Source organism: Triturus cristatus, chromosome 9 (genome assembly GCF_964204655.1).
Source record: "Triturus cristatus chromosome 9, aTriCri1.1, whole genome shotgun sequence".
NCBI classification, from domain to species: Eukaryota; Metazoa; Chordata; class Amphibia; order Caudata; family Salamandridae; genus Triturus; species Triturus cristatus.
The window spans coordinates 456,434,445-456,459,923 of record NC_140592.1 but is presented as its reverse complement, the minus strand read 5'-3'; the positions used below and the strand labels follow the sequence as shown (position 1 = coordinate 456,459,923).

Genomic DNA, 25,479 nt, shown 5'->3' with positions numbered 1-25,479 from the left:
TTGGAGGCAAAGGAGATACTTTTGGAACTCCTGGGAAGGCTAAGGGCAATGGCGTAGCAAGGGTGGGAGGAGGGGGCGGCTGCCGGTCTAGCTACGCCAATGGCTGAGGGGCAAGCTGCGGCTGCCAGCAAACATTGTCTCTTGTTTGAGCCTGTGGGACTCTGGCAGACATCAATGCAGACTACTGTGTCCTCCTCTATAGAGCTGTTCCCAGTCCTGAGCTCCAGGCAATGCATACATATGTTATGAACGCTTGGACCACATGGAGACCCATGGAGAGGGGGGCTTGTTTATAAGAGATGTGCGGTGCTAGTAAATCCCTGGCTCTGGGTGAGACACTTGGAACTGATGGTCTGCTGATATAATTTTAAGTTCAGTGAACTCTTGGCCCTCAGGTTAACTAAGATTTATAATGCTGTGTGGGATGGGGGAACTCTTTCTCCAACAATGCGGGAGGCCCCACTAATACCACTCTTAAAACCCAGGAGGGGGATCTGGTATCCTCCTATAGGCCTCTCTCCACCCTGAAAGTGGATTATAAAATCCTCAGAATAATATTGGTCACCAGACTACAGCCCCACTTGCAGGATATTGTGCACCCTGCTTAATCAGGATTTGTCCCGACTTGCAGGACCGAATTGAATATTAGACAATAAATACATACACTGTAGTCTCCCCCTTAACGAGCCCTATGGCATTGGGAATGGCTGTGGAAATCGAATAAGCCTTTGAATCCCCGGGTTTGGAATATTTATATATTGTCATGGCTTGCATGGGGCTTGGCAGAGGTTGCCTCGCCTGGACCAAACTTCTCGACACCGATCCCACCGGCCCGGTGAAGACGGGAGGCTTTATCTCTTACACCTCCGGTATTGAAAGAGACACCAGACAGAGCTGCCCTTTCTCCCCATAATTTTTTTCCCAATGCAGTTGAAATGCTCATCCTCACGTTCCAACAGGGCCACGCATACCCGGGTCTTCAGATGGATAATAAAACACTTTAAATTTCCTTTTATGCGGACGACCTTTTGCTTTATCTGCATGGGGAGCCGTTTGTCATGGAGGGTGCAATATAGGTGCTAACAGAGTTTGATGCTGTGCCAGGGGTAAATTTGTCTAAATCCAGGTATACCTGCATTGTGAGCCAGAAAGTGTGCTCGTCACATATTTCAGGAACTGGACAACTTACTACTGTTTTTGCTCTGGGACATGCGATGCCGTAGAATTTTCGTAACCAAACTTCGGCTTCCTACTCCAGAGGGTGGCTTGGCAGTCCCTCATTGTGAGCTATATTGTTCGGCAGCATAACATGATATGGTTGACTAAATGGAGAGTAGCAAGTTGGGGTTCCCCTCCTAAGAACAATATTGGCAGCAGCGGCTCCTCCGCTAAGGCAGAGGAGCGTCGCCCAACTGCTTTAAGAGCAGTGCAGAGAAAAAATAAAATGATAATAACGGAACATTATTATCATTGTATTTTTAGTATTGAAGTTGTAGCTAGGTTAGGTTAGGTAGGGGCCAGGCTGGGCTGCCGTGACCCAGAGGGAGGGAGAGTGGTTGGTGCACCATAAGTGCGCATGATGATTTATCCGGCTGTCTTAGGCCAGCCAAACCGTCATGCGCTCTTTACATGTTCTCCACTGGCTGTATTGCGCAGCTTGGGTGGAGAACATGCACAACACCCAGTCCCTCTCCGAGTTTCCGAACCACGGCGCTCAGACCAATCACAACACTGCTGTAAGGCAGCTTTGTGATTGGCTAGGGGAGTCTGGGAGCCTGTGTGCATCTTGGTTACTGCGTTGAAGGAGAGGCGGCGGCTGGCAAACTGCGACCAGCAGGTACATTTTCTTTATTTGTCTTCACCCATTTTATCTCTATTTTGCTGGTGGATCTGGGGACACAGCCTGGGGTTCTTGGTGAGCAAAGATAATGCAGATAGTAAAATATAACAGCTCTTTTGAAATCAGTTCAGCCAGTGTCAGAGAGTAGAACGTTCTAAAAACTTTCATGGGATGAGAGGGTAGCATTGTAATAATTCAACAAGAAAATATGTCCTTATTTTGAGGTATTCGTTGTGGGCCATGCAGCATTTTTGAAGCCTGCTCTTGTTGAAATCCATGAGCCAGTGATGCTACTTTGCAGCTAGATAACTATTATAACAGTTCCAAAGATGGAGTGGTGCACTACCAAGGTGATATTCTCAATAAATTATGTTGACTTGTTTTGTAGGATCAAATAAATCCTTTATTTTCAATGTCATCCGACAATACAAAGTTCCAGCCAACGTGTTTCGTTCATTAAGAAATGAACTTCTTCAGGGCTGAGGAAGAGTAATGCCAGGCGCCAACCTGCAGCACCCACTACTAAAACAAAATCAAATTCTGCGCACCACGGAAGCCGGCTGGGGGTCGTGTAACTAACTAACAAGCTAACTAGTTACGCGGTTTAATTGCAACCATGAGATATAGTGTGTCAAAAATGTCTGTTGGATCCTACATAAAGTAGAGTCTGGTATGGCAATTTGTGTACATGACTGAGTGACATACTGGAAATCAGGTCTTCTTGCATTTGTTCATTTGAAAGTGATGAATTGAGCAGATGGTGTGAGTCTGTTTCTTGTTGGTTTCTCTCAACATTAAAGTCTCCATTGCTAAAAGAAAACGCCCAGCATAGAGGCACTGAGCCTGTGTGTGGGCATGTTTTGCAAGCGGTGTAACTGCAGAAATGTTACATTTTGATACAGTGTCTCCAGTTATTTTTTAGGTCTTGGCCATACAGCGCAGAGACGAGTTTAGTCTGTGGGCTTCAACCCGCTCACAGGCTTCCCATTTGCTCGCTCCATTGTCTGCCTCTCAAATTCTTTGTCACCTATTGTCCCTGGCATGCATGGTCATTCCTTTTGTGTTCATCCTTCCCCCATTGCATGGACTAAGTACTTGTAATCATCCACTGTGCTTGTTTTTAAGACCATTTTTAGGACCTACTTTTTTCTTTTTTTTTCAGCACTTTACACAGAGCTCATGCTTTTACCAGCTTTGTCTTCTCCCACCCACCCTCATGCCCTTCCACGGATCACCCACTCCCTGTCACTTCTTTTCCCTTTGTTGCTGCTTTCTGTTTCCCCACCTCCTCCCTCCCACCTCTAATTGCTCCCTTGCACCTCCCCCAACATCTTTACTGCTTTAAACCCCCATTGTAGTTTATTTTGTTCTAGTGAGTGATGGTGTTCTGCCTTTAAATTTCCTGTTAGTATATAACTGACGTACTGATTGGAGCATTTATGCACAGTTGCTATTACTTGGAAAACTTGTAGTCTCAATTTATTTTCTGCACATGTGTATTAGGTGTGTACGTGTTGACACCATATGATGTGGTTGTTCTGCAATGTTATTTAGAGCTGGAAAATCAGACCTCAAGTGAATCAGGTATGCTTTATCACAGGGCATGTCAGAGCTTCTAAAGATACTGCTGTATTCCATAGCCACGTTTTTCCTGTGCAAGATGATTGAACTGTTTGTGTCTCACCTTGTTACTTCTCTTATCATAGGGTGGGACTCTGTTCAAATGTATCCCGTCTGGACACTTTCTTACTTTTTCCACATTCACTAGTGAAGTGTTTCCGTGTGCCATTGTTTCTTAACTGGAATTCCCTAAAAAAAAAGGAGCCAGGCAGAGTCTTGATGTCATAAAGGTCTGCCTGCACCTCAATGTCCTCGGTAAAAGTAGTCCTTTTAATGTGGTTGTCGTTTCGAGATATTTCCTCATGTTCACTACTGTAAGCCAGCCTAACTCTGTGATTCTTTCCATTTTTTTAGCGGTTTTATATAGCGCCCACAACACCCAAAGGTATTGGAGAGCTTTACATTTGCACCAATTCCTTTACACAAGGACACATTCATTTTTGTAGGCACAGGAAGATTAAGTCATTTATTTGCTCGGAATCAAGGATGATATGCCGAGGCCAAAACTCAAACCCGGTTCCCAGCTCCATAGTTGCCAGCTCTGGCCCATACACCACATCCTCTCCCAAGTGGATGCCACATCGTCTCCCTAGTCTTGGCCTCAGTGCCAGATTTTGTGATTATGGCCAAATCATTTAATCTTCCTGTGCCCGCCCGCATTTGCTGTTGGTTGCTCCTCCTGCCCGTCGCTGCTTGCTCGCTGAACTCCGCTGCCCAGATTGCCTCCTCCCCTGACTCTGCCTTTCACATTTTTTTTGTGCAGTTTTATATATCGCCAACACGAACCAAAGGTATTGGAGTGCTTTACATTAACACTAGTTACTTTCCACGAGGACACTGTAAACTTAGGCAAATCACTTACTCTCCTGTGGCAGCCTACATTTGCTGTTGGTTGCCTGTCAACCTCCTGCCTGTCGATGCTTGCCCATGCTGAACTGCCATTGCATAGATCCCCTCTTACTCCAGATTCCTACCTCCCCCGACTCTGCTTTTCAACGTTGTTTTTTTCATTCAGTTTTATGTGGCACAAACACCACCTGAAGGTATGGGAGTGCTTTACACAAGCACCAGTTACCTTTTTTGGTGCAGTTTTATATAGCGCCAAACACCACCCGAAGGTATTGGAGCACTTTAAATTAAAACCAGTCACTTAAAACAAGGACACGTTCATTTTTGTAGGCACAGCAAATTTAGGGGATTTGCTCAAAATCAAGGATGTTAAGCCATCGCTGAAACTCAAACCCGGTTTACCAGCTCTGTAGTCGGCAGCTCTGTCCCTTGCGCCACAGCCTCTCCTCAAAGGACACCATATCAGCCTTGGCCTCAGTTCCACATTTTGTGATCACGGTTAAATCACTTAATATCCCCTTTTATAAACAGAAATAGCATTGGCAAAGCCAGTAGTTTTCACTTGTGCAAAATCTATTGTTTTTATGTCTTGGATAGACAGAATATGCGCTGCTCGGCTAAACAGTGCATGCGCTGTCTCAAAGAAACATATTGTGTTCTATCTGTGGGCTTACAAGCCGTCCATCTCCTACCATTGGTAAACTTCAGCGTCGCTCTCATTTTCTCGGATACCATTCACCATGGCAGTCGGGCTTTATGCCCTCTTTTGTTTGGCCCTCCCATAGCGCATGGACAAGTACATATCTCTGCTCCCGGTTTACGCATCTATTTTGTCTTTGTTTTCAAGCACTCCATAAGAGTACTTGTGTTTTCAGGCCTTCTCCCTTGTACACACACCCACATACCACTAAAATGCATGCTGGTGTACATAATCAAATGCATTTCTTAAAAAGTTGCTAAAACATGAACACCACTTGTTTATTTATTTGCACTATCGCATGGTATTGGAGCGCTCGTCTTGCCATAGCGCAAACACGAGCCGATAGTATTGGAGTGCTTTAAGTGCTCACCAACTACATTCCACAATGATGCATTAATTTATTTTGCTGATCCTACTTCAATTAAGGTATTTATTTTCACCCTCTCATTATTGCTTCCTCCTACCTTCTCCCGTCATTGCTCGCCCATCTCCCCATCCCCCTCCTGCTTCCCTGCTTGACCCATCACCCCACTACCTCCCTCGTCGCTGCTGCTTTTCTTTTTTTTTTTTTTTATGATCCGACGGTATTGGAGCACTCGTTCTGTCCTATGTCTTACCATAGTCTCCCTTGTACACATGCCACTAAAATGCATGCACATGTACATAAACAAATGCATTCTTTAAACAGTTGTTAAAACATGAACAGGACTTGTTTATTTTTTGTGCACGATCCGATGGTATTGGAACGCTTGCTCCATCCTCCATCTTGCCATAGTTCTAACACCGGCCTATAGTAATGGAGTGCTGTAAGTGCTCACCAGTTACATTACACAATGACAGATTAGTTGTTGTATACAGGGAAGCGTAAGTGATTTGTCCAGCATCACAAACTGTTCAGCCATCCCGAGATTCGGACCTGGTTCGCCAGTTCCCCGATCGGCAGCCCTGGTCATTACGCCACAGCCTCGCTTCACTTTGAAGCACCCCAACTGTTTCTCACTATCAATTCCACATTTGTTTAGCAAGACCCCGTCAACACGGAACAAGCATTGGCAAATCCAATAGATCTCAGCAGTGTCCAAGCTATTGGCCTTGTAAATGTCAATGTCTTTTAGCCATGTTGTCTAGCAGCACATCTGCTGTTCAGCATGGCTGAAAGTCACTGAAAAAAGCGCTATGATGTGGCCAGCACAGGCCACGTCATAGCGTTTATTTGTGTTTGGAGGGGCAGGACAATAAACTCAACATGGGGGGGCGAAGAGACTCGGCATCCGCTCAGCATTCTGTGATTCTGGGTTTTCAGTGACTTTCAGCCATGCCGAACAGCAGATGTGCTGCTAGACAACATGGCTAAAAGACATTCACATTGACAAGGCCAATAGCTCGGGATTTGCTGAGACCTATTGGCTTTTCTAATGCTTAAGTTTTTTTTTTTTTTTTTGAACAGGCAGCAGTGATACAATAAATGATTTTATGACATACCTGTAGACAGTCTAACAAGCTGAATCAAATTTGTTCCATCAGTATCTGGTAATACACGCAATACAAACAAGCAAAAAGAAAGAAAAAGGTAAATAAAAAAGACGACATCGCATAACCATTAATTCCGGGGCGTATTCTGCCTGCAACCTTGGACCAAGATACCTGTCCATACATTCTCCATCAGGATCAGTAATTATTCCATCAATGGCCCCCAAATCTTTCGTACCCTTGCCATCCCGCTCCTACCCTTACATTTATACAATACCATCTCCAGGTTAAAAATGTGATAAAGTCTAGCATACCAGGCCTGATATGTTGGGGCATCAGCATCCTACCACCTAGAAATACGTAAGCGATAAATAGCAGTCGCCATAAAACAAAAGTAAACTGAACTATGATCTAACTGTAAGCTTTCATCAAAACCAAGTATCAACATAGTTGGAGTTAGAGATACAGATTGCCCCAGGTTTTGACATAGAAAGCATTCAATACCTTCCTTCAAACTATTCAATTTGCAACAATCCGCAAACATATGGCTTGTATCCGCTGGGCCCTGATCGCATCTGGGACACTTATTATTAACCCTTCTCCCCCATGCCCAAAGTTTAGCCGGAGTAAAATAAAGTCTAAACACTGTTTTAAATGTCTGGGCTTTAAGATTAGCAGTCAAAAAGTTTTTTTAGACAACTCGAGTGATCGGCTAATGTCTACGTCCGGGTTATTTAACTTACCTGCCCAAGCACTTTCTACTTTAAGGATATCGTCCATAGTGGCCTCCGTCAGCATTGTATAAACATCCTTAACTCGTTATTGTTTTTTCATCACATAGTCTAGTAAGGTAATTCCTGATAAGTTAATTGGTTGTGGAGCCAGACTACTTATGATCGACCTGATTTGTATATATTTAAATATCGTGCTAGAATCTACTCCATATCGTTCCTGAAGGTCCCCAAACGAGACCATCCCATTCAAATCTGTGATATCTCCTATATTTTTTATTCCTGCTTTTTCCCAAATTCTACCTATATTATCGTACAATATCGCCGGAAAGGCCGAAGAACGCCACAACAGTGAATATCTATTAATTCTGGGTATTTCCAAGTATTTACTAATCTTCCGCCATACATTCCAGGCTGCTCTAATAATCTTAAAGCGAGTTTTTTTATAATAACTACCTTCCAGCTGCCTTAAAACCAACCCCGGAGCTAATTTACCCATAGCAAGTTCATAGATACATGGTGGGATATCTTTATCCCCTTCTAAAAGACTAGTTACCCCGGCTGAATCCAGAGTCTGTGACCTAAATAAAATACTCATATGTTGCAGCATTACTGCCCAGAAGTAGTGCAGCATATTTGGTACTGCAAGGCCTCCCCGATGTAGTGGTAAGGACATATATTTTATTGACCTTCTAATTTTCCCACAGCCCCAAATAAATTGACAAAACATCTGCTCCAACTGTTTAAATAATACATTTTCCGGCTCTAATGGTATACATCGGAAGAGATAAAATATTTTAGGAAACATCGTCATTTAAATATTTGCTCTGCCAATAATCAATAGATGTAGATTATCCAATCTCTTCAGATCTCCCTTAATTTTTTTAACTAAAGGTGACAAGTTTATTTCCCATATTGTACCGACCTCGGCTGCGATAGTTTTCCCTAGATAAGTGGCTGACTCTGTCCGGCGTAAATCCTGAAACTGCGTATTTTTTGAGCATATGATTTGTGTTTTATCCGTGTTTAAACTATATCCTGATTGTTTCCCAAATTCAGCTACAAGCTTCTCAATCTGATCTATAGCGCCAAATGGATCCGTGGTGACCACAGCAACATCGTCTGCATAGGCTAAAAGTTTAGTATTATATCCAAGGGTCTCCACTGGTTTAATTGCTTGATGCCCCAATATAGACCTAATCAAAGGATCAATATAATGTGCAAATAATATAGGGGAGCACGGACAACCCTGCCGTGTCCCCCGGGTAATCCTAATCCTAGCCGACTCCCTCCCCATTAACTGTATTTTTGCATGTGCCGTATAATACATGGCCTGTATAGCTGTTAAAATCCGTGGGCCAAATCCCTTAAGTTTTTCCATAAGTACACCCATTCAACTTGATCAAAGGCTTTTTGGGCGTCCAGCAGAATCAACGACATTTGTATCCCAGTGGTTTCGGCGATATCAAATAATGAAATAGCTCTCCGGACATGATCCGTGGTACTTTTGCCTGGGATGAAGCCATGTTGCCAGGGACTCACAAGGGTCCCTATTACCTTAGATAATCTTAAGGCCAGTATCTTAGAATACAGTTTCTCATCTACGTTAATTAGTGATATTGGTCTATAAGCGGTGGGATCTTCCGGCTTCTTGGCCTTCTTCAAAAATAACACGATGTTCGTGTCCCGCCAGGATTGTGGTGGAACCCCCTTCTGTTGAACTGATAGAAACAAATCCAACAGTAACGGGGTCAATTCTGTTTGTAAAGCTCTGTATATTTCCATCGGGATCCCATCCGGGCCCGATGCTTTGCCTAGAGCCATTGTTTTTATGGCCTCAGAGACCTCACTCAACGAGATATCCGCCTCAAGCCCTAACAGCTGGGAATCTTCATTACCCAATGCTATCCCTATTCCATCCATTATCGGATCTCTAGATCTATAGAGGTCCTGATAGAAATCAGTAAGTACATTTAATATGCCTGTTAAGTCAGTAGCCATCATTCCATCTTTCCCTCTTAATTGTAGAATATTATTTGCCGTCGCCCTTTGCTTAATTCGCAATGCCAGATGTTTCCCAGTCATTTCCCCGTACTCATAATTCTCCCGTGTTGCCGTTTGAAACCTTTCCGCTGCCTTTTTATTATAAATTCCGTTGAGTTTGGCCTTTGTCCTGATTACTCTTAGCTCTAAGGCAATTTGTAACTCTATCTGTTTATATACTATGGCTTCCATGTGTTGTCTCTCATTCATACTCAGCTCCTCTATAAGAGTAAGTGCTTCCCCTCTCGATGGTTTCTGGTGGAATATCCCGAAGCTTGTGATTTCGCCCCTGAGCCCAGCTTTATATGCGTCCCAAACACTTTCTCTAGATATACTGTATCTATTAATTTTCGAAAAACTGTTTGGTCCATCCCCTAATATGTGCGATAAATCCTTCTGTAACTAACAATTTTTTGTCAAAAGACCACTTTAACATACCCTTAGTGTATGCCGGCTCGTCAATACTCATGGCTAGTGGGTTATGGTCCGACAACACTTTCGGGAGTCTTTTAATATCTGCTCCCTCGATGAGAGAGGCAGAGGCCAGGAAATAATCAAGTCTAACATACTTCCTATGCAGATATGAAAAATAGGTAAACCCTGGATCCTCTGCTTTCTTACAAGCCCACATATCTACCAGCCCGTGGCTATCAAGGAGAGCATTTATGGCTTTAAAAACCTGAGGTTTCCTCCCTATATAACCGGCCTTTCCCCATCCTCCGGTATCAACATGAATATTCAAATCCCCACATATAATTAATGGTGTTGGCCAGGACGCTAATTCAATCTCCAACTTTGTCCATAAATCCGTATCATCAACATTAGAACCATATACTGTACACATGGTAAATTAATTTGGTAAGGAAGCAATGGCCCACCGCCCCCATTTATCTGACTTAACACGGTCAATTGGTAACAATCGCTGAGAGACATGTATGGCCACCCCTCTCGTATTGGTAGACTGTGAGGAACAAGCAACCCGAGCGAACCCTGGGATAATATTAATCCCTCTTTTCTGCCATGGAATGTGTCTCTTGCTGACATATAATGTCTGCCCCTATTCCTCGCAACATTTCTCCGGCCCTATTTCTTTTGTCTCTATCGTTTAATCCACCAATATTAATTGTAGATATAGTTAGCCTACCCTTATTAACTTACCCTTGTTTGTTTCCTTACCACTCTTTTACAACCTTCTTCATACCCATAAAAACTTTCCAGCCACTTTTGACCCCTCCAAACAATAACTACTGCCGCTCTACTAGTACGTCTAACCTTCTGTCCAACTGCCTTGCTGTCCTGAAATTTCTGTTTTTTATCCCCCTTAACCACCCTTACCTTCCCACCCAGCACCCTGACCCAACCCGCCCAACCCCCTCCCTGTGAAATAAGGCAACAGACCTCTCTAGGTCTGTATGTAATGAGTGGTGATCCAAACCCTAGTGACGGCATTCAAAACATTTTATACTTTAATTCATAAATATAACTTTTTTAGGGAAAAAAAAGAACAAGAAAAAAGCGAAACAAAACATCAAACGAACAAAATCTGAATAATCCGATGAGATATCTTATCCTAGTTAGTATACATATTCGTATTGGTTGCCCAATCGGAATGCGAAGGAGAAAATTCAACCAAATTTAACCAAATATATTGGTTCACCCCTAGGTATTCAACAAAGCCCTAGCTTTAATTTCAGACACAAAAAATCGAGTTTGATCTTTCCAAATGATATTCAGTCGAGCCGGACTAAGAAGGAAAGCCTGTGCTCCTTTCTCTTGGAACTGGGAGATTAATTGTCGCAGACGCCATCGTCGCTCTACCGTAACGTGACAAAAGTCCGGTCTGGTGAAGAAGGAGAACCCATCAGTAGCCCACTGAGCTTCTGGTCTTGCTTTTTCAAATACATTGTGTCTCAACAAAAAGTTTCCAAAGTAAACCAGAAGTGCCCTAGGTTTGGCATCCGGGCGAGCCGGTTGTTGAATGTTGAATGGGACTCGATGCGCTCTCTGCACTTCTTGTGCCCAGTTCCAACCTGCCAGATCAGGAAAAGACTTCTCCAGAAGCTGGACCATAAAGAGGCGTGCATCTGACCCTTCCTTCCCCTCCGGGATCCCAAGAAAGCGTAAATTGTTCCTTCTTTGTCGATTTTCCCCTTCCTCCAATTTCCAGTGGATATCGATGAATTGTTCCTCATGCGCTGTAGTCAGACCTCTCACACCCGCTATATCATCCTCCAGCGCAGCCGTCCGTGTTTCCAGCTCCGTCATCCGATCACTAATATCGTTACAGGTTTTGGCGATTTTCCGAACCGCACCCTGAAGTTTTCGATTAGCATTTTGAGAACGTTTGCTTTCTAATCTGGCTTCTTCCCTGTGAGCCATTACACACTGTAATATGGACTCTAAAGTAGGAGAGGGTAACTGAGGTCCTTCCAAACCTTTAGCTTCATTACGCTGATTTCTACCCCCCATCAATTGATCTCCCATAGAGTAGTCCCATCTGAGATTCGATTGTTTGGCACTGCCCGCTCTCACAGACCGAGAGTGCGTCTTTCTGACAGAAGTCGCCCTACCCCTGACATCTGTGCCTGAAATACTATCCTCCTCAGTAGACTCTGAATTAGTCTCATGGCCAGAACCTAGACCAGACCAAGTAGCATCCGATAGTGAGAAAAAGTCATTAGCCTTGTTCGCTTCGGAGTCCAAATCCTTCTCTTTGCCTGCGCGCTGCCCCCCATGAGGCTTGTGGGGAACTTTAGGGGCAACCACCTTCACCCCTATAGACTGTGGCATTTGGTGCTGACCCCGTCCTTCCTCTTGTAGGCATGGGGCTTCCCCAGATACATCAATACGCCCTATACCAGCGCTTAGTCCAACTTGCATGGTATCTTCATTACCACCAATTACCTCCAGACTAATTGGCGGCCCCACATTTTCACCCTGGTTTGATGCTTCCCCTTGCCTCAGTGGCTGCTTACCCGTAGGGTTCTGTCCTTCTGCCAATTCTTCCTGTATCCAAACATTATAAGCAGGTAGTTCTCCTGCCGAAGCAGAGCCGACACTACTCCCAATCCCCCGGAACAAGTCGATGATCGAAGCGGGCCGCTGTGGCTGGGGGTGCTCCAAGACCCTCCCCTTCCCGTCTGGAGCGTTCTCCGGACGAGCTCGCTGCCGGCGCCCCTGAACTGTAGAGGGTGTTGATGAAGACTCCACCTGCTGCTGGGATTGCTGCGGGGGCTTGCCGGGGGCCGACTGCCCAGGTCCGGCTCTGGCCTCAACTCCTGATTTCTGGGGCATAGCGACCATAAGAGTATGCGATCGTTCTCCGCTGCTCCGGCGCTGCACCAGTTCCCGCAGCAAACTACGACAACTTGCAATCAGCACCTCCGCGAGCCTTGCCAACACCACTGCCCCTCGTCTGATTACTGGTGAGTACTGCTCCAAACTTGATAGAAATCTTGGGGTAGTAACTCCGTGCTGAAAATTCGCCATTCACCTAAATACGATTCTTCTTAACTCGCCATCACCAGAGTGGATCACCTGCGACGTGACCAGCACCTAGCTAGCACTCGGTCGCCATCTTGCCTTCCCCTTGTTACATTTTTAGTGCTGAAGTCTTTTGGTCCCGTCCTTATCCAGTAGACCACATATTAGCTATGGGTAATTGTATGGCAAAGCTGAGAAGTTGTATAATGAAAACATAATATTGATGTTACATAAATGAGCTGCCTTTGTTCTTTTGTAAGTAAACAAAGGCTTTGAGATCAGTGGATGTTGAGAACATCTTGCATTTATTTTCTGCTTTGCACATCTGTTTTTCATCAAAGCATGTGACAGACTCTAACTGCAGAGTTAGATATTTTGACAGGATATAGGGGAATCGTACAAGTGCAACATTAGAAACACCTCTTGAGCAGTAATGTTAATTTGTGTTTTTTACAGTTCATAGTACAGAAAAAGGAGATGTACTTTATATAATAAGATTATCCCCAGATTTTTCCACAGTTTTCTAAAACTAATTATATTTTGCTTAATATATTTTTTGATATTGCAGACTGTACATCCACTGTTTGTAAAAAATTATGCATGTCCGGCCCTTTTGATTAGTGGTTTTTACTTTATTTACTTTAGGAAATATGATAATGTTGAATGATCATAGTAATAATATAAAACTGCATGCTGTCCTATAGTTGCGAGTATCACCAGCAGGCCCTCTGAAATATTCATCTGAGGGCCAAAAATAGAATATCCAGCTGCATAGTGCACACAATATGTTTTATAGAAAGTCGTGCTTTGAGTTTGCAGTGTAACTGGCCAGGAGGTAAATGATCCTATCCACATTCAAAGGGAGCTGATGTACGATTCTGTCCACCATTGGGGAAACATAATTAAATGATTAATTCAGCTAAGTGGAGGGGGATATTTGTCAAGGAGTTATTCTACATCTGGAGATCCGCTTTCTGATTTAAGCAAATGACCCAGTTATTGGAGCACTGCTGTGCACAAGTCTTTACTGTTGCGGTTAGTTGTTGTTACTGGTAATTAGCATTTGCGTTGCGCACAATCTGCCATTATATGGCTTTGCATTGGTTTTCATTAGTCCAGGGTATGACTTTCTAAACATTTATATTGTAGATCAGAGTCTGGTTTAGTTTTGTGTAAGTGTGCAGTTAGTAGAGTACTGTTCACACTCATGAATCTTGAAGGGGCATTGTCTACTTCACTTATCATTCGGTGCCGTGGGTTTTGGCAGAACAGAGTTTTTCCATGCAGGTTCTCGGAGAATAGGCAAGTGCATCTAATAGCATTTAGGGCTTTAACCCTAGCCCCAATAGTTGGAGCACAGTGTTCATTTGTGAAATCCTTCCAGTCATTCTAAGAATGTAATGGTCTTTCTATGCTTTGGAGAAACCACGTGAACGGTTAACCTCACTACTAACCTCTCTGACCACATGCCATCCTTGACCTGGTAGCTGGTGGTCAGACCTATTCTGGTGTATCTCATAGATGCACAGTTAAAAAGAGGAAAGAGTTGGATCTGTTGGATTCACTTCTTCTCAGTGCGCCTTTCTTTACATGTATTGTAAATGTTGTGCTGTGGCTATGGAGTACTGTATCTTGCAAACCAAAGAAGAAATACCTTAAAAGCTTAAGTGTACGCTTGACTCAAACATTTCCCCAACCCATATATCCGCTTGAGTTCTTCTTTTAGTTGATCTTTTTCCTCTCAAATTCTAAGCTAGACTTTTTCTTTGCCTTCAGATTCCTCTCTGGGGTTGTTTGTTCCTCTTTGTGTCGCAGATGGGTAGAAAACAATTTGTGCACGTCTCAGCACTAGTAGGCTGACCCACACTGCTGGTGTCTCTGGTCTCTCAACATCCTGTCCACGCCTGTAGTTTGTGTTTCTTTCTACAAGAAACAGCTGGCTGTATCTAGGTGTGCTCACTTTGTCAATTTCGAAATGTTATTGTGAACAAGCAGAAAATATGTATATACCTTTCGCGTTTTTTTGTGTTTTTTTCTTTTTAAAAAGTTCTGCCACATTATACAATAGAACCAGCTAGACCCTCTTTCGCTGGGTATTATTTCAAGGTGCGTAGAGCCCCTTTCACTGGGCATGACTTCAAGGTGTATTAGAGGCCTTACACCTTTTGTCACCCACTTGATGTCCATAAATCCTAAGACTTTGCACAATCTAGAGGTGTTTCTTGGCGCATAACTTGTGAATGATGTAGGTCTGCAGTGGTCTCAAGCTCTGTTCTACATCATTGATGGTCTTTATTAATGTTCATGAACTCTATCATATCTCCACCTATGTGTAGATCCCAGGATATATGTTATAAAAACAAACACCTTTGCCTAAATATTTTAAATGTACACACATGATGGTACTAATTCTTCTTCTTTGTTATATGTGAAAATTCAGACAAGCAAGTGATCTGTTTAAGGCTTTTTATACTCTACCTTCTGAAAGGAGAAAGCCATTTGATAACTATGCACTTGCTTCACAGAGTGGTCATTTTACATTGTGAGTTTAAGTTGGGCAGAGTGCTTGAGAGTTCAGCTACAACATAGTTATTCCTCATATCTTTTTTCACTCCGGGGAGCAAGGATCATTGAACACTACGCTTTGCTCTTTTCAGTTTTTTAATTTCAACCATACTTGAAGATATTTTTTCCCTTGCTATAACAATTTAGATTGCACTTTATAAAAACATTTTCTGTAGAGGTAAAGTTTATTTTTCCAGGCTTTCTCTTCGGGTGGTTTATTTGTAAATCTTTCTGATACGCCGCCTCTGGTGGAGGAAAAAACAAGGTATCTGCACAACTTGTCTGGATGACATTTATCCAGCAGCTAAGTGTCCAGTCTGTTAGGAAATGTAATTTAGAAGTCTAATGATGACGGAAGGATTTTGCTAACAGTCATGCTGGGAAGTTTTGATAAAGCACTCCATATCACCTTTGCAGTGTGTTTTCTCTAAGTTGCTTTTTTCTACTGCAAGGCACTTCCAGTGGCTTACCTCAGAGACCTATGGTGGATGACCAGATCCTGGAATCAAACACGTGCCAGAAAGTTCCATAGGATTTTCACACAATCGTTTAATGTTTCCAACATTTATAATTCATGTATGCCAGAGAAAGTCAAATCCCTTTCAGTGCAGAATATCCAGCATGGCAGACCAGTTTCGTAATTGAGAGTGTTCTCTATAAAGACAGTTCTAGCCACCAAAATGATATAGTTCTTGAAACCAGTTGTTGGACTTGAATTTGTGACATTCTGAATTTTCACATTGTCTCATGTATAGCTGCAGAAGACCTCTACAAGTGTGGGGTTTCTCCTTGTTTACTGATGATAAAATCTGAGAGGTATTATTACAACCTAAGGAAAACACCCAAGATGTTTTAATATCTTATCTGGTGTTTTCAGAATAACACATGATCACTAGAATAACATTCCAGAAGCAACTTCCTCTTCAATTAGCATTAACATGACTGCGATTGGGGTTGGAGCTCACATAGATCACCTGACAAATCTATCATATTTCAAAGAAAATTCCTATCATAGTAACATGTTATGATCCAAAGGTTGTCCATATAGCTTTCAAGTCTTTTTATTGCTTTAGTAATAGTTATGAAAGTGATGGTGCAAACATTCAAAACACTAACATGTTCTCCTACCTAATTAAGCGGGGTGGAGCAAAGTATAGGACCATCCACAGTGAACCAAATAAAGCAGCAACTATATCTGCCGCAAGGCCTTCTGAACACAGTAGTCTGCTTGAGAAGTGGCATGGAACATGCTTTGTTTCTTTCCAACAGTACTTCATTCCAACAGCAACACACACATAATAATGAGACCTGTCCAGGTACTGTAACCCAACTCCAAGATGAATGCTTTTTTAAAGAGCTAGTCAAAGTGTTTGTTGGCTCCCCGCCCCATCATCACCCCCAAATCTATTTGCCCTTACTCAGGTTGGAAGAATCCAGATTAAAGAGGGTCCTGTTCCCTCTGACATGTTGTGAATATTCTGATATTGCTTTCAATACATCTTCCTATTTTCATTGGTGCTGTACATGAATTTTCTAGCTAGGCTGGATCTCCAATCCAGACAAGAAGAGCACCTCATGCATCACTGCCTTCCTTTGCTGAATTTGGCTGCCAGTCCTCTGAGGGCAACTGACCTCCTCCAAGATTTCCTAAGTCTTCGAATGGAAGTAATATTGTATATGATACCTGGACAAGAAGAGTTATTCTTATACATGCTATGCATTGATCCATTAAGTTTCAAATATCCTTTTTCAAAAACACTGTTTTGCCATTTCTGCACTGATAGATTTTTTTTCTGAGGGCATTAAAAACAAAGTCCACCCTTCCACAAGCACATCTTCTCATCTGGTTCTGAATGCAGTCCTTTCATGGTTGATGGACCCGCCTTTCAAAACATTGTATACATTTGATATACACAGTCTTTCCTGGAAAACAGTTCTCAGTTACCATGACATCAGTCTCAAGTGTTTGCTTGATGTAAAAAACACTAGACATTATTATGTAAATCCACCATAAAGAGTGTTACCAGAGGTAACTAGGTTGCTCATCATGGTGAGATGTCAAAAAGCAGTAGCTTGTTGGGACCTGCAGTGCGGAAGTAATTAAAGTCTTCCTTTTGTCAGTGGCATGTGGCAGATATCTTCAGTTATTCCATGTCTATTTAGGTGATGATAGGTGGTTTAATTGCTATAGACTGCTACAGTACTGAGTAATAGACATATCTCATAGCAGTTTTATCTTATGTGAGTTCAGGAGTATCAAACAGTATAAAGGAATGAATATTTAGGCTGTATAAGCTAAAGTCGACTGCCCGAGTGATGAGTATTATGGTATTAGTGGGCCAGGAGTGTTGTATATTGTATTGTAATTGTATGTATACAGTGCTTACTATCCCTGATGAGGCACAGAAAAACGTAATGGAGAGCAACACGCTGCTTCAAGACTAAAGGTTAATGCTGGGTTTTTCAGCAGTTTTGTTGGTTATTGGAACTGGACTTCTGCTCTTAAGGAGACCATTCCATGCATTTCCTCCAGTTTCTATGTAATGGATTAAATTAACAAGAATACATACCTTATTTTGTGGGGGATGGATATGTGAATCTATGCAAATTGTTGCTTATATTGGTATATGGGCTACAGGTGATTGGCTATTGTTAGATTGCAGAGGTATGACTTTTAAAAGGAGAGGTTGTGATCTTTGAAATGAGGTGTAGGCAATTTCCAGAAATACAATGATCTGGATTAAGGCAGACATGCATGTGATTTAGATTAAGCTGTGCTCAGAGAGGAGGCATGTAGAGGATGAAAAGTAAGAAGAGAATTATTTGGAAGAAAAGGAGAGGAAACAACTAAGAGCCTGATTTAGATCTTGGCGGACAGGTTGGTCCGTCGTGACAGATAGCCCGTCCGCTGAAATAATAGCCTATGGGATTCATATATCCGCGGACGGGATATCCATCACCGTTGTGGCGGAGTAACCCATCCACCAAGATTTAAATCAGGCCCTACATTTTTAAGTCAAGGTCAATTTTCATTGGATGATTATTTGAGATTGGATACAACAATCTGAGGATGTACAACTGTAGAAAGAAAAATTATTTGCATATGAGATAGTTTTTCATCAGGTACTTTTCATAAGCACTACAGTCCGGCGTACAGTCTTATCTCCTGAAAGGCAACCGCTAGATCATCACTTTAGCGAGGTCAGCTGATCAGCTCAAGAGCTAGAAGTATTAAGTAATGGCTGGATGTAGATATAGACAAATACTGAGCGGTTTAGGCTGCTCTCAAAGGCAGTCGTAACCTCACAATCATAGCAACATGATAGAGTATACTGGATAAATACTGCAAACATTGAAAAGGAGATTCTGCAAATGCTGGAGGAAATATCTAACCTGATAGAGATGGAGTTAAAGCCTTTGGGAAATGGTAAATATTCTTTAATATGGTCCAGTTTCAGAGATGGATAGTGTGGCAAAGCTCAGACTGAAAGTTTTGCCAGAACATCTCTTACTGCTGTTTCACTCACTACGCTTCTTGAATGCACCTCAGTGAAATATCAGAGTAGGCAGTACAGGCACGGTTGCATTATCAATGAATTATTACGTCTGGTTTCCATAGAAGTGGAGATGTGTCTGGAGGTGACAGAAACCCACAGGAGCTTGGAAAACAATTGGTCCTGTTTTGATGTTGGCATTAAAGAGGCTGGAGTCGGAGGTGGTAGGTCTGCAGTATATCTTCTTGATGTTAGATGGATGGGTTTGTAAAGGATGATGCACAGTGATTCATGATCACTCTCCCTTTGTTCAGGATCCCTACAGAGCTACAGCTTGCCTCCACTTGAGGCCAGTGTTTGTGCAAATACTGGCCCCACTTGGAGTCATTGCAGAAAAGCAGAGAACGAAAGTGACTTTGCATTCCAGGTTGTATCTCTAGTTGTGGAGTACAGTTAGGAAGGAACATCAAAAAATAGAGTCCATGAAATCTTTCCTTCAGGTTTCAGTAACATTTTATTTTTTTATTTTTTCAAATTTGCTGATTCTTCAACGAGTTGTTTCAATCGAAAATACAAAATCGATTTGTAGATCACAGTTGCATTTTCTATAGATCAACAGCCTTTCTGCCTACACGTTTCATCCTTCCCTTAGGACTTCATCAGGGCTTGTATTTTAGAGAGAAGAATTCTCTTCTTTTTCTAAACATCGAATACTTTGTGTCATAAATTTGCGGCGCGCAACAAGATATATTGAATTCCATCAATTCTTATTTCTCATAATTTCTTCAATACTCCTCTTTTCACTATGTTCAAAAGATAATCACTTGAAAATAATCAATTATTATTTTTCTGAAATCCTTCAGTCCTCTTCCTTTTACTAAGTTCAAAATCTTTCACTCTATCAATCTTATTTCACAGCGATCCTCTCTCCTGCCGCGGGCCCGATAAATCCCAAGCTTGATGAAGTCCTAAGGGAAGGACGAAACGCGTAGGCAGAAAGGCTGTTGATCTATAGAAAATGGAACTGTGATCTACAAATCGATTTTGTATTTTCGATTGAAGCAACTCGTTGAAGAATCAGCAAATTTGAAAAAAGAAAAAAAAAAAAAAGAAAAGGTTACTGAAACCTGAAGGAAAGATTTCATGGACTCTATTTTTTGATGTTCCTTCCTAACTGTACTCTTTTAGCGATTATGGTTTTGATGACCGTGAACCACAGGAAGTTGAGCATCTAACATTTTTCAATTGGGTGGTACTGTATGTGTTAGTTGCGCACATTGTGTTCCCTTACTGTCATTGTTCTCAGAGTCTTGTGTATCTCAAGTTGTGTTTGGCATCCCTTAAAATTTAGTGGATGCTTCAGACTCGAGGTCTCGCAGTTTAAACAGATCAAAAGGAAGTTAATGTATAGGATGTTAACTAAGAGACTCAATGGGAGCAGGCTGCCTGTGTTGAGTGGGGATTATTTCTTATTTTACTTTGTGTCACATTCTGTTCCATTATGGTGTGGGTGGTTCTTATGAAACGTACTCCAGTATGGGTTTCATTACCATAAACCTTGCCAGTGTGAAAATGCGAAATATCTCAGGTAGAGTGATGCTGAAGAAATCTCGCGCATGAACTGCATGAACTGCTGTTTGGCCCGGTATAGAGGCTTTCAGGAATAAATGCAAATGTGACATATTTCATATTCAGCTGTGCTATTCACCGTAAGAGGCTTATGAGCTATAGTATATAACACAGAAATTGGATGCCCTAATATCAATAGCTTTTTTTCTGCAGAACTTTATACAGCTCTTCTGACTTTTTCTGACTTTTTTTAGTAGCACAGCACACAACAGTGTTACTACCACTGAACCCAATGCGACTCAATTTCCAAACTTCAGAGTTGGCTTTTCTGTTTCAACAGCAAGCTTTCTTCTCACTGGACTACCCTGCCCACTCTGTGTGCTGTACTGTATTTGGTAATAACATTGATAGAAATGCTGCCGCTTGTACTTCTCCCTTTAAGAATAACAACAGCAACCATAATAATGTTACATAGTCTACCCCAACTTTATCCAAATGTACTGCATGCTTCACAAAGATAAAAGTAACTGTAGATGAAGGTATAACAGCATTGAAACCAATGACCACTAAATGATCACACATGGAACTTGCCCTCAACTGTGGCTTCTTATTGGTCCAGCAAACGTTCTACATCGTAGGCAACATTTGATCTCCCCGACTTCTCAAATTAAAAGAGAACATTTTATCAAGTAATTTTTCAGTGACTCACCTGCATTTCTTATCTCCATATCATGATTTGGTTGACACAGTTTATTGCAGTAGGTGTCAATTATCTGCTTGAGGTACGATTAACAAATCACCAGTAAATTTCAAATTCCTTCTTAAGGAATTACCTCTGTAAAGATTGTTTCAGACACACATCCAACAAAAACCTGCCTCCCAGAAAAAGTTCCCTTCTATCACTCCAACACTGAACATTCTCGGGCAAGGCAGCTTTCCAGAGAGTAGTGGAGCTCATTACATCTATCGTCTGCATAATAACTCTTGTAAGGCTTAACATATCAGACTGGATAATGGTGTTCAGATAACAGTCAGTTTGCAAATATTTCATCTGCACTCCTAGACATGGGTGAGAGCCAGACTTTTCACTGCGTGGAATAGGTCCATTTCTCAAGTTCTCGTCAACAGTTCGACCAATTAATGCTCACATCAAGTAGTGTTTTAGAGAATCTAATCATCAGTGGGCTTAAGAGGAGTAATTGCTGTACATCCAGAATTCTGACCCTCGGGATATCCCTGGTCTATTGCAGGATAAGTAAGGAGCAATGGCAAACAATCTGTATGGGTCTGGGTTTGTGTTGAGATTTGTTTAATAGGTATCTGATTGTGTAAAATAGGGTACATAACCATCTCGTTATGTTTTAAAATATTTTTCTTGAACTACCACATGAATATTCTATTATTTACTGAAAGAAAAACTCCTTAATATTCTTTGAAAACTAATGGATTTGTCTGCATATTAAACTTTTGTCGCAACCCATGTACCATGCCTATGTATGTAGGAAACTTCTTCAGTTCTAAACACTTTCTCAGTCATGGAAATTCTTTCCCTTTATCTGTCTACAAATCGCTACCCTCTCTAATTTTTAATATATTTACGTACGCTTCTTAAAAGGTTCAAGTGCCTGAACAAAGTTTGTTATTCTTGCTTTACACAACCAACATACAAATAAATCAAGTCAGTACACAAAACAGTCCATTCACCATATTCCGAGAGGCGTACAAATGCATTGTCCTTATCAGTCTACTAAATATATTGCTACTTTTGAGGGCTAAAGCTTACCTGTGTTTCTTTTTAATAGTGTTTTGAAGATCAGATGGCAAATTATTAATACAGCTCAAGGAAAGGATTGGACTGAAATTTGAAGATTGCGGAAAAATTGTGGCAGAACATCTCTTGAAATCAGTTGTACCACAATGATTTGAAATCTTCCAGTGGGCAGTGGACAGAAGTGCATTGGGATTCCAGAAAGAGGGATCAGCTGCTTTCACAATGATTGATCTGCTAAAAGAAGACATTGTTATTTCTCACTGTCCTTCTGCCTGTTGTTAGTGTACATGAGGCATTAAGTATTGGCATTTATAAATAATTGTTGCTAAGAACATTGTATTTCATTTGCTGTAAATGTCCTTTTACATAATATGACTGTACTATTTGTGAAAAGGTATTCTACTTTCGCTGTTGCACTTTATGTTCATAAAACCAGTGTATACCTTAGCAGTGTCAGATGCTCAGTTAATGTAAGTTGCACTAAGAACAGTTTAATAACATATTGGAAAAGCACTTAATTCAATCTCAAAATAGTTGCTTGCTTTCTGTTGTTGGTTTTAATTGAATTCAATTTTAATTATGGTTTCTCTCCTACACTGCTGGCACACAAGGTCACAGTACAACTGTTTGTATTGTTTCCTATTCTATTTTATTCATAGTGCAATGCAGCATGATCAATGCAACTAGACATGTGCTACTCAAGGCTAACCTGGGGAATTGTATGTCCACCTAGTTCTAGCCAGCACCTTGTTATTGCCAGTGGTGTGCAAAATAACTATGTGCCTGGCAGATATCTTGATCTATTGCCAGAAAAAGATCTTGGAAGGCTTTTCATAGAAAATGTTCTGTTAACACTGCTGAGACAGCTGTAATCTTATGCGGCCATTATATGAAGCTGTAAAATTCCTTGCTTGTCCAAGGAACCATTTTAGGTTCCGTTTGCAGTTACTAGAGGAAGTCTGAACACAGTAGGCCAGTTTCCCTAAGGTAAATCTGTACGCATACATTTCTTGGCGCAGATCTAAGTTCTGCCACTCTAAGATGGAGATTTATTTTCAGTATAGGCATATTTTCATTCATACTGATCTCCAGATCCCTCCCTCATTTACATTGAAGAGGTGGGAGTGGAGACATGCATGACTAAAAATATGCCCATAAATTGACTACTAGTAACGTTGTGGGCATATGTTAGGTGCACGATGATAAGCATAGTTCTAAGTGGAGATATCCTAGCTTATACAGAACTACAAATTGAAAAAAATCAGAAAACAGCCATCACCGGAGGAAAATCACACAAGCCTCACAACTATTAAGATTGGGAAACTTAAATGCAGCCCACACCCTGGCCTTGCCCTCTTCCTCATGTACTAAGTTAGAATTTGGACACCAGCTACAGCCTCCAGGATGCAGACCATCACACTTAGGAGAAAAAGGAAACTTCACTGAGAAGACAGTACTTACAGTAAAATTGGTAGTGGATCAGTAGAGGTAATTACATTAGCCACCTCTGCTCAACCTTTTTTTTTAAAGATCTTTTTATTGAAAATGTTATGATCACATCAACATCAGTTAGCAATAGTACTGTCTTACACCTTAGGATACATTCAAGAATTGTCTGTAGCCCCACATACCCACAACCTGCACTCCCCACTTGTTTCACTTTGTGGCTCTCCGATGACTTGTCGCACTCCCAATAGTAAAGTCAGAGTCCCTCTTGATCAGTCCCCTACATGAATTCCAACCACTCCATATTGTCTTCCATTTTCGGGGGCATCCCTTACCCTCATATCCCGGTTTTTCAGCTAACATGCACCACTCCATCCATGTCTCACTTTCATGCCTAGAGGTCCAGGATCTGTCTGGCACCCCATGCTTTCGCTACATTCCTCTTCGCCACCATCATGCCCAGTATCATCCATGTCCACTGGTCCTTGCCGATCCCCACTTCACCTCATATATTAAGAACACGTTGTTTGTCAGAGACCGTTAGTCTCCCTCCACTCTCCCTCCACTCTCCCTCACCAGACATTCTGTTGTGTGCAGATTTAGATTCCGTATATAGATTTCCCGATGTATGCCCTTATATAGGTACAATTCACATTGCCCTTATTTGGACATAGAAATCCGGCCCTTATTTAGACATTGTCCGTACAAACCAAATACAGGCATGGTCACCTACATCCGTCCATCCACGTCACAACGATTTCTTGGAAAAACAGACCCTTAAGCCTTCAGGAATTTCCCTCAGCTTGAATATTGATTTCTCCAAGAACTCATTAAGTATGCATGAACATCTATTCCTTAGGGGTTCATTCATGACGTTCCTCTGCCCGACTTTTACGTCAATACTGGCATTCCTAGACACATTCAAGGTATAAATATACCAGCACTTGCCCTGGCAAATTGCGGTTTCCGGAGGATTCGATCCAACCCAGACTACACGGTTCGCCACGGCAAGTTCGGAAGGAGATCGAGTTCCAGCCTGATGCACTGACCTGACGCTGTCATCCTCCTCGCAGAGAATCCAGCACCAGTGCTCTCTGACTTCCCTTGCAGGGCGTTAGACTATCGAGTCCAGAAAAGAGATTCCAACCTCTCTCATTCTAAGGTATGGAGCTGACTAGAACTTAGAGAAACTTTTGGCAACTCTTGGCTAAACTAAAATATAGCTAGCTGTACTTTAGAAACAGTACCTACTTCAAACCTCGTACTGCACTTAGTTTAGGTACACTGGGGTCAGACAATTTAGAAGCATCAGATGAGTATCACATTTTAGCTTATGTTATTTATGTATGTATTTTGATTAATATATGTCATAGCTACAAACCATGCTATTGCAGTATTATTTTATCTTACTGCTAACTTCGTACATATTGTACTTCACAGTCTGTCTTACAATTGTAGCAATTCATATCCCTTGCATGAGAAATCAGACTGTTCAATAAACCCTTTTATTGAAACGCCTGTCTCTCTATTTCTGTGCAGCTCTGTAGAAACAAAGCATGCACGATTGACTGAGTGAAACTGTTATCTATTGTTTCCACGATTCTGAGATTGTTCCGATTCTAAAAGGAAACAGAGTTGTCATGTTTATGCGGTTGTCAGAGACTAATCCCTTCTTGTTAATTTGAGAAGTTTCTAGTGACCTCTGAGTTAGCTGGCAAACACAAGTAATTAAGTGTAATATACTCGATAGAGACATACTGACCTATGTCAAATCTATAGTGTATGTTATTCCAATGCGCAGAGCCTATCGGGGATATAGGAAATACACTACAATTCCACAATGTTAGACCAGAAGTCCCTTATTATAGGGCAGTCCCAAAGGATATGGAAGAAGTATC

At 41.8% G+C, this 25,479-nt stretch overlaps 1 long non-coding RNA gene across 3 annotated transcripts in view; it reads left to right on the top strand.

Moving 5' to 3' along the window:
• LOC146798134 (uncharacterized) overlaps positions 1-25,095 on the top strand; it is a 234,646-nt gene extending 209,551 nt beyond the window's left edge. For 2 of the 3 annotated variants that reach the window (XR_014968618.1, XR_014968620.1), the window contains one exon: positions 22,167-25,095. This is a non-coding gene — a long non-coding RNA (uncharacterized LOC146798134). The remainder of the gene's footprint in view (positions 1-22,166) is intronic. The other variant, XR_014968619.1, reaches the window with a different exon arrangement.
• Positions 25,096-25,479: the final 384 nt, after the last annotated feature.